Source organism: Chrysochloris asiatica, unplaced genomic scaffold, assembly GCF_000296735.1.
Source record: "Chrysochloris asiatica unplaced genomic scaffold, ChrAsi1.0 scaffold00185, whole genome shotgun sequence".
NCBI classification, from domain to species: Eukaryota; Metazoa; Chordata; class Mammalia; order Afrosoricida; family Chrysochloridae; genus Chrysochloris; species Chrysochloris asiatica.
Genome location: NW_006408703.1, coordinates 2,852,402 through 2,861,478, shown reverse-complemented (window position 1 = coordinate 2,861,478; position 9,077 = coordinate 2,852,402). Strand labels below are relative to the sequence as shown.

General features: G+C 38.1%; 1 pseudogene; it reads right to left on the bottom strand.

The window, feature by feature from the left end:
* Positions 1 to 215: 215 nt before the first annotated feature.
* LOC102810664 overlaps positions 216 to 9,077 on the bottom strand; it is a 36,845-nt pseudogene continuing 27,983 nt past the window's right edge.

Genomic DNA, 9,077 nt, shown 5'->3' with positions numbered 1-9,077 from the left:
GACACAAAGTGTATGATTTATTGGCTGTGAGATTGATGATCTGTTTGGTAAACTTTCTTTCACTCAATTCACAATAAAAAGTTTTTATTTATTAATTTTTTTTTTAAAGAAAGATACTTTTATTTCAGAGAAGTTTACATGGGTGCGAAGGTTTGCACAAATGCAGAAGTTGCACAAGTGCAACTACCAAGGCCCCTCTTTAAGAGACAAATAATTTAATCCAAGCTCATGTTCTCCTCTCCGTCCTTCCTGTCCTTCAAGTCACCCTCCTTCGGCTCTGACTTGGTGTTGCTCTGCATAGCTTTGGCAAACGCTTCCACATCGCCCTTATTGGCGGCCTTCACAGCCTCCGCAGGCAGACCAAACTGGTACATGAGGGGGTCCAGCTGTCCCAAGACCAGGGCTGTGCTGAACATGCCCAGGGCCTGGTAGAACTGGGGTGAGGTCAGCGTGTTCTGAATCTCATCTGCGATTTGGGCCAGCGACTCCCCTGAAGGCAGGTAGGGCAGTAGACTCTCCTAGACATCAGCATTGGCCAGAATAGGTGCCATAATCTCTGGCGTGAGGACCCTGGCCTGGCTAATTTGTTGCCTGCTGCCTGCTCCTGCCGGCACGATCATGGTGGCTAAAATGTTCTGCGGGTCACTCAGCTAGATGGGCTGTGCTGGTTCCATTACCTGAACTGGGCGCGGAGCTCGGGCTGGTCGCAGAGGCGGCTGCTGGTACAGAAGGGGCTTGGGTGGCACCAGCAGAAAAGGTGATGGAGGAGGGGGTGACCGCAGCTGACTGGCTCCAGGAGCTGGATGATGAGCTTCTGGCTGGGACGTTCTGCTCTCCAGTAAACTGGCCAGGACCGGCCCAGTCAGGGCCCCAAGCCCACCGAGTCCCCCTCAGGCCAGAGGGTCCGATGAGCTGCATGAGCTGGCTGTGGCTCATAGTCACCAGCAGGCTCTGGAGGCCACCCTCACCGCCGAAGTTCCCAGCGGAACAGGCATGGGGGCGCGGGAGGGGGGATGTTCAGGCACTCGTTGACCTTGCCGCAGTGCTCCTCATTATGGTCCGTCTTGGGCTTCTGCCTGCCTTGAACTTGAGCACGTAGATCCTCCCACTGGGGCACTTTGGTACAAAATCACTGAAGACATGATCAATATTCTATTATTTCAAGAGGCTACATATGATGAAGAACCAATGATACTGAAAGAAGAAATCTAAACTGCACAGAAGGCATTGGTGGGGTAAAAAGGGTCCAGAAATTGACAAAATACAAATTGAAATCTTTCAATAAACTGTTGCAGCTCTGAAAGTGCTCACTCATTTATAGTAAGAAATTAGGACTACATTTTCCTGGCCAACCAATTGGAATAAATCTATATTTGTGTCCATTTCTAAGAAAGATGATCTAATGGAATGACAACATCATGGAACAATATCATTAATATGACATGCAAGTAAATTTTTGCTGAAGATAATTCTAAAAGTTTAAGAGTACATGGACAGGGAACTTCCAGAAATCCAAACTGAATACAAAAGAACATCTAGATATCATTTCTGAGGTCTGATGGATCTTGGCTAAAAGCAGTTAATATAGGAAAAATGTTAACTTGAGTTTTATTGGTGGTGCAAAGACTTTTTATTGTGTTAAACTATAAATTGTTTTACTATAAACATTAAAAACTACAGACAACATTGCTAAGAATGTATATTTCAGAACACTTAATTGTGCTCATTAGGAACCTGTATTTAGATCCAGAGGCAGTTGTTCAAACAGCAAGGAGACACCAAATGGTTTCAAATCAGGAAACTTGTGTGCAAGGGTTATATCCTCTCATATAATTAGTCAACCTGTATATTGAGCAAATAATCAAAGAAACTGGATTATATGAAGAATAATGTAGCATCAGGATTGGAGTAACAACCTGTAGTATTCATATGATATAACCTTGCTTGCTTGAAGCAAAGTAGTCATAAAATACTTAACTGATGAAGGTCAAAGACTGTACCTCAGTGTAAAGAAAGCAAAAATCCTCACTAGTGATGGTGATGGTGGCATGTCATGGAGTCGGTTCTGACTCATAGAGACCCTGCATAAGGTTTCTCAGGCTACAAATCTTTACAGGAGCAGAAAGTCTTGTAACCACCAAGCTATCATTTGTTGTTGTTAAGTTCTGTCGAGTCAATTCCGACCCATAGCGACCCTGTATAGGGTTTCCAAGGAGAAGTTGGTGAGCTTGAACCACTGACCTTGCAATTCAAACGACATTGCAATCTGATGCATTAGCCCACAGCGCCACACCAGGACTCCTTAAAATCCTCACTACTGGACCAACAAAAAAAATTATGGTAAAGTGGGAAAAATTAAAGTGCTATAAGACTTCGTTTTGCTTGGATTAACACTCAACATTAATGGAAACAGCAATCAAGAAATTAAAGGACATGTTGCATTAAGCAAATCTGCTGCATGAGACCGCTTTTAAATGATTAAAGGTGAAGATATCAGATTGAGCACAAAGGTAGAAAACTTAGTATCTTCTATTGCATTGTATGTATGTGAAAGTTGGTCAATGAATAAGGAAGACCATAGAAGAATGCATGCATTTGAAATATGGTGTTGACAAATAATATTGGAAGTACCATGAACAGCTAGACAAACCAATTAATATGTCTTAAAAGAAGTACAGCTCTAAATCTCCCTAGAATGCAGGATGGTGATGTTTTATCTTTTATCCTTTGGATATATTATCAGGATAGACAGTCCCTGGAGAAGTTTATCATGCTGGAAAAGTAGATCATCACGGAAAAAGAGGAAGACCCCAACAAGATGGATTGACACAATGGGTTCAAATACAACAATTGTCAAGGAGACCAGGTTGTACATAGGGGCCCTATGAATCGGAATGACTAACCGCCACCTAGCAACAACTATAATGGTTGCACACATGATCTTTGACTTAAGTGTTGTTGTGTACCATCAAGTTGGTTCTTATTCACAGAAATACTGTATAGGATTTTTGAGAGACTGCTGACCTTGCAGTTACCAGTCTAATACTTATCCACTTTGCATCTATCCAGCACTTATCCTACTGCATCAACACCAGTATCATTAAGAAAATTTAAGCAACAAGATGGATTGACACAATGGGTTCAAATATACTTTTTTAGAGATATACTTTTTCAAATACAAAAATACAAAAGAAAATGCAATCAACAACATCCTTACTTTGGTCAAAAGAAGAGGATGTCTTACTATTCAAGGTTCATTTATAATATTTGCAGGATATATGTCACCTTCTTGTCTCATCTGTTGTTATTAAGTGCTATCAAGTGAGTTCTGAATCACAGAGACCCTGTATAGGGTTACTGAGGAGCCACTGGTAAGATTGAACCACCTACCTTGCAGTTCAAACCAACTTTGCAGTTCAGTGCATTAACCCGCAGCACCACACCAGGACTCCTGGTGTCCTTTAGGGCTTATTTATCACCTGTTCAATTTTGTAATGTCATTTTTTTTTTTTTTACAATTAAGTCATTTTACTTGAGTGTATGGGGATCCAGGTGGCTCCACACAATATGCACTCGATTGTTAACCTTAAAGTCTACAGTTGGAGTCCACCAGCCACTCAGTGTAAGAATGATGAGGCTTTCTGTTCCCACAAAGATTTAAAAGCCCTGGAAACCCTATTCAGGGTCACTATAAGTCTGAACCAACTAGAAAACGCTTAAAAACAAGAGTAACAACTTCAGTGTTTTATAGAGATCAGCTTTTCCATTAATTTCGGATTTTCAAAAGCAAGGTCTTTATTTGATACTTCCCGTTGTTTACCTATTCACTTTGTCCAGTACTCATCCATGACAAGCCGAAACCAGTGGACATTTCTCCATCTTTGTTTTAGTTAGTCTCTTTTGATTTAAGCTACTATTGCTTTTCTATTCAAAGTTGTATACCTAACCCCTGAAATCAGCCATTAGGATTCCCTGTTTTCTTCTATAACTACCACTTAAAAGCTTATTGTCTTCTAGAGTCCTGTTCTTTTACTTATCCATTAGAAATAAAGAGTTTCAGGGGGGAAAAAAAAAAGGAGTTTCTTAGGCTGTAATCTATGGGAACAGATTGCTAGGTTTTTTTTTTTTTTTCCCAGAGAGCTGCCTGTGTGCTAAAACCACGACCTTTCAGTTAGCAAACAAGTATTTAATCAGTGCACAACCAGGACTCTTTACAGTAAAAAAATCCCATCTCAGGATTCTGCCTGGAGTCTCCTAACTGCATCTCCTAACAAACAAATTATCTCTTTCATTGTATGGACCTTAACTTAGTAAAATAGATATGAGCTCTAGGCTCATAAATTTAATTGTTTCTACAGCTATATGCTCACTATTAACTAATCTAAGGAGCTCTGGTAGTGTAGTGGTTACGAATCGGGCTGCGACCCTTAAGGTCAGCGGTTCAAAACTACCAGCCGCTCCATGGGAGAAAGATGAGGCTTTCTACTCCTGTAAAGATTTACACCTTCAGAAACGCTGTACAGGGTTGTTATGAGTCAGAACCAACTCGACGGCACTTAACAACAACATGTTCATGGACACTTCAAGCTTCAAATGGAAAAACTCACTATACTAAACAGAAATAATTATATAATATTCTGTCTCTCCATAATAGTCATTTAAAAATACCTCAATATATGCTCTTCTATTTTTATTTCTTATTTAGAATGAAGGCATCACAGATCTTCCAATCTATCATAAATGAAATTGGGGAACTAGCCTTGGGCCCTTCACTGTATCCTTAACCTCTGTTTAATTATTAAATATTCTATCCTTTATTTTCCAGTAAGTCTCTTATTTATACATTGTCAGCTTCTTTCTTTCAGGCTCTTAGTGTCTTTCATCCTATTAAAATAGCATCATACCTGCTCTCTTCTCGGACCCTTCTCCCCTCAATTATTTCTCTACATGACCAAGAGAGTTAACATTTCTTAGCAGTTCAGTTCATGAAAAGAAAAGTTGGTTTAATTAGGAAAGCAACTGTGTGCATACAAAAACCTATTACAAACAAAGCAAGAGTAGGTAATGAAAACTTTAAATCTTCCTTTTTCTTCCAAACCCACACTCAGTAATATATTTTAAATGATTTTCATTTTCTTTTTCTTTTCATTATCACATAAATGTAACTTTGACATTTATATATCTATCTATTGATCTATGGAGCTCTGGTGTGACCCTGTAGGATCAGTACTAGATTTCTAACCATAATCTGGGGTTCAAACCCACCAGCCCCACCTTGGGAACTCCATACAGAGTCACTATGAGTCAGAACTGACTTGATGACACTCAAAAGCATCAACAATTGATTTATAGACATAAATTGTTTGCATACTCTTGAGTAGATTACAGTTTATGATGATCCTATATGACAGAAACCATAGGGCTTCCTAGACTGTAATTTTTACTGGAAAGAATCCTGTTTATGCACTGATTAAACACTTGTTTGCTAACTGAAAGGTCGTGGTTTGAGCATACAGGCAGCTCTCTGGGGAAAAAAAAAACCTAGCTGTTCCCATGGATTACAGCCTAAGAAACTCTATGAGAAAATTCTAATCTGTTTTATAGGGTTGCTATGAGTCAGAATTGACTCCACAGCACAATAACAATGTCTGTGTGAATGGCTGGTGGGGTCACATTCCCAAACTTTCTTTTAGTGGATGAACCATTACTCACTTTGCCACCATGGCTCCTTTTTAAATCATATATGAGATATATGTGCTAGATATATACAATAAAATTTAGCAAAATTACAGGATTTACCTTTTCCCACATCCAACTCCTGATTTTTTTTCCCCTGTCTCTGCTATGAATCAACTCAAAAGCAAGTAAAAATAACATGAGTCATAAGTGAATTAACATGCCTGTGCTTCCCTCTAGCTGACTTATATCCTCAAGGTCTGATCTCAGTCAGCACACCATAATTTAAACATGCTAAAGATTTTTAACATTTGATTTTTATGATTATCATTCTTTCATCTATGCTTTTTTCTCCTAGTTCTTTCTTTAAAAATGGATATTAAATAGCTTATACTAAACTATCATATATACTACCTCAAGAGTAGCATTTTGACATTAAATGAAGTACATGTAATCTCATGACCCTAAAACTGTGTTATTTGAGAATATCTTTGCACATTATGTTCCAGGATAATATTTTGTAAATCTTTCATTACTCAAAATCGTGTTATTTTTGTGTTTCATAATGCTGGAATTATGTACAGATTTTTGTTAATCCCCAAGCATCAAGCAGCCTTTTTCTTTCTTTGCTAAAATCTTCAAGATTATTAATAATATTGTTTGTATAATTAAATATATTTTTTCTTGAATACATTTTTCATGGACTGGTCAGACTTCCTGTTATAATTAGTGTTAAATGTATTCTCAGTATGTAGTACAGTTGAATTACTAGGATTTATTTGCTTTGCACTTCTGAGTTAGAATACAGAGTCCATTTTGTATTTTCATTTTTACTATTATTGTTGTTTTGACAAAGTGTGCCCCCAAAAGCATTTTCTACTAAAAGGAAAAGTTAAATATAAAGTCATGTGTGCTTGCTTATATTTGATATCACACTTGATTGATAGGTTTGTGTCTTAGTCCAGGTTTCCTACCACCACCACCCAAAAAAGTATAAATAAAATGAAATAAAAACAGGGCCTGAGGAAACGCTTAAGTGCAAGTTAGCCAAGGCAGTAGAATGAGGAAGATAGGAATAGAAAGAAAATCCACTGCTTCAGCGCTAACAGCAAGGTTACACAGGTGATTGCTTTGCTAGTGCATCCATTTGGTCATGTAGGATGCAATCAGACAAACTGAACAGAAAACTGTGACTCAAAACACTTCATTGGTAAAAGAAAGGGAGAAATTTTGTCATCAGACTCTTCCTTCTCTCACTTTTCTCCCATTAGTCAACGTTTGCCACCAGGGGAGTTAACTCACCTATTCCATCACCTGGCTTTTCAGGCAGCTGCTGAGTAAAGCAGATCCCAGGTCTAAGTTCCAGTCTGGAACATTCCAGAATGTTGGACATGCCTGGCTAATCTGCCTCAGGTTCCAGAATTGTCTGTGTCTCTGTCATGCTGATCACAGCTGCAATGGCTATAAAACCCAAACACATTGTCCTTGAGTTTATTTTGCCTAATAACAGGGTAGAACTTCCCCATAGGGTTTCTAAGATCGTAAATTTTGATAGAAGCTAACTGCCATTTCTTTCCTTTGTAGAGCAACTGGTTGGTTCAAACTGCTGACCAAGCACTTAACCATTGCATCATCAGGCCTCCTGCAATGACTGTTGTTGTTTTTGTTAGGTACCATTGAGTTGGTACTGACTCATAGCCACCCTATGCACCTTATGTGCAACAAAATGAGACACTTCCTGGTCATAGGCCAACCTCACAATTGTTGCCACGCTTGAGTCCATTGATGCCGCCACTCTGACAATCCATCTCTCTGGGGGTCTTGCTCTTTTTCTCTGACCCTCCACCTTACAAAACATGTCACTCTCCAGTGACTGATCGTTCCTGACAATATGTCCGAATTATGAGAAAAAAAGTGTGGCCATCCAGGCCTCCAAGGAGCACTCTCGATACAGTTCCTACTCATAACAATCCTGTAGAAGATTTCCAATGAATGTTTGGTGGGTTTGAATCTCCAACATTGTAACCTCAGGGTTAGCATTCCAGGGTTTATCCTAAAGCACCACACTAGGATGCCCCATTGGCTATAGTGGACCTAAATAATTTGTAAGCATTACATAAGATGTGTCCAATCCAGTTGAGTACATATTTCTAAAGGCACCTCCCTTAGAATTTGAAGATTTAACTTCATTGTCATGTAGCAATCATAATCACCATAAAAAGCTTAATTTGAGCCTTAGTTTGATTGTCACTGAATTTGTCTACTGTATGAGGAATTCTCAAATATCATCAAATGTATTGAAGTTTAATTTTGAATACACTGTGCTTAGAATTTGGTGATTTGAGTCATTCTATATGTTTATATATTTTATTTACTTGAGATAATTTTCTCCTAATATTTTGATAATTTCTCCTCCCATTTTCTCCTGTGTTTTCTTTTAATATACTTCAATAACATGTTTAGGGTTTCTGATTCTACTGTAAATATCTCATAACATATGTTTTATGTTGTTCATATCTTTATAATTTTGAACTACTAATGATTTCCTCTGCTTTATTTTACAATTATTGATTTCATATTTGACTTACTTTACTAGTCAGTTTTACTTTCATTTTAAAATAATTGATTAAATTCTCAGGATAGCTTCATATCCTTTGGGTCATTTGGTGATTCACAGGAAATTATCTTTGCTGCATGAAAGCAATATTCCCTTAAATAGCTTTACATTAGTAGTAATTAGAATTGTGTTTTAATTTTCTTTTGTTCCTTACATTATTTTTGTTTCTGGTATCAGTTGTTTTCTTTCTTTGCTCAACTAATATTCACTTTCTTTATATTTTATTTTTTTCCTCATGTATTTGAAAATCCATGGTTAACAGTCCATATTATCTAAACATCTTTTTATTACTTGAAGTAGCCAGTACATATATTTTCAGTACTTCCTGTTTTGTTTTTCCATTCAACTCAGAATGCTTTTATCTTCTATAAGAAGGGTCACTGTGGTGCAGTGAAATATTTAATGTCTCCTCTCATCATAAAGGGGGAGCACAATGGCTCCATAGGTTAAGTTCTGGACTGCTAACCACAAAGTCGACAGTTTGAGCTCACTCGCTGCTCTGTGGGAGTAAAATAAGGTTTCTGATCCTGAAGAATATTTAAAGTGTCAGAAAGCCTATACAGGGTCACAATGAGTTGAAACTGACTCCACAACACTTAACAACAACAACAACTAGTCCTAAGGATCCATAGTAGCACTATAGGACATGTATTGGATTGTTAATCATATGGTCAGCAATTCAAACCAAATTTCCTGGCAGAGATGAGTGAGTGCCTCCTGTGCTGCCTCACTTTCCTGAAAGATTTCAATTTTTATTCCATCAATTCCTGGTGCCTTGTTCTTT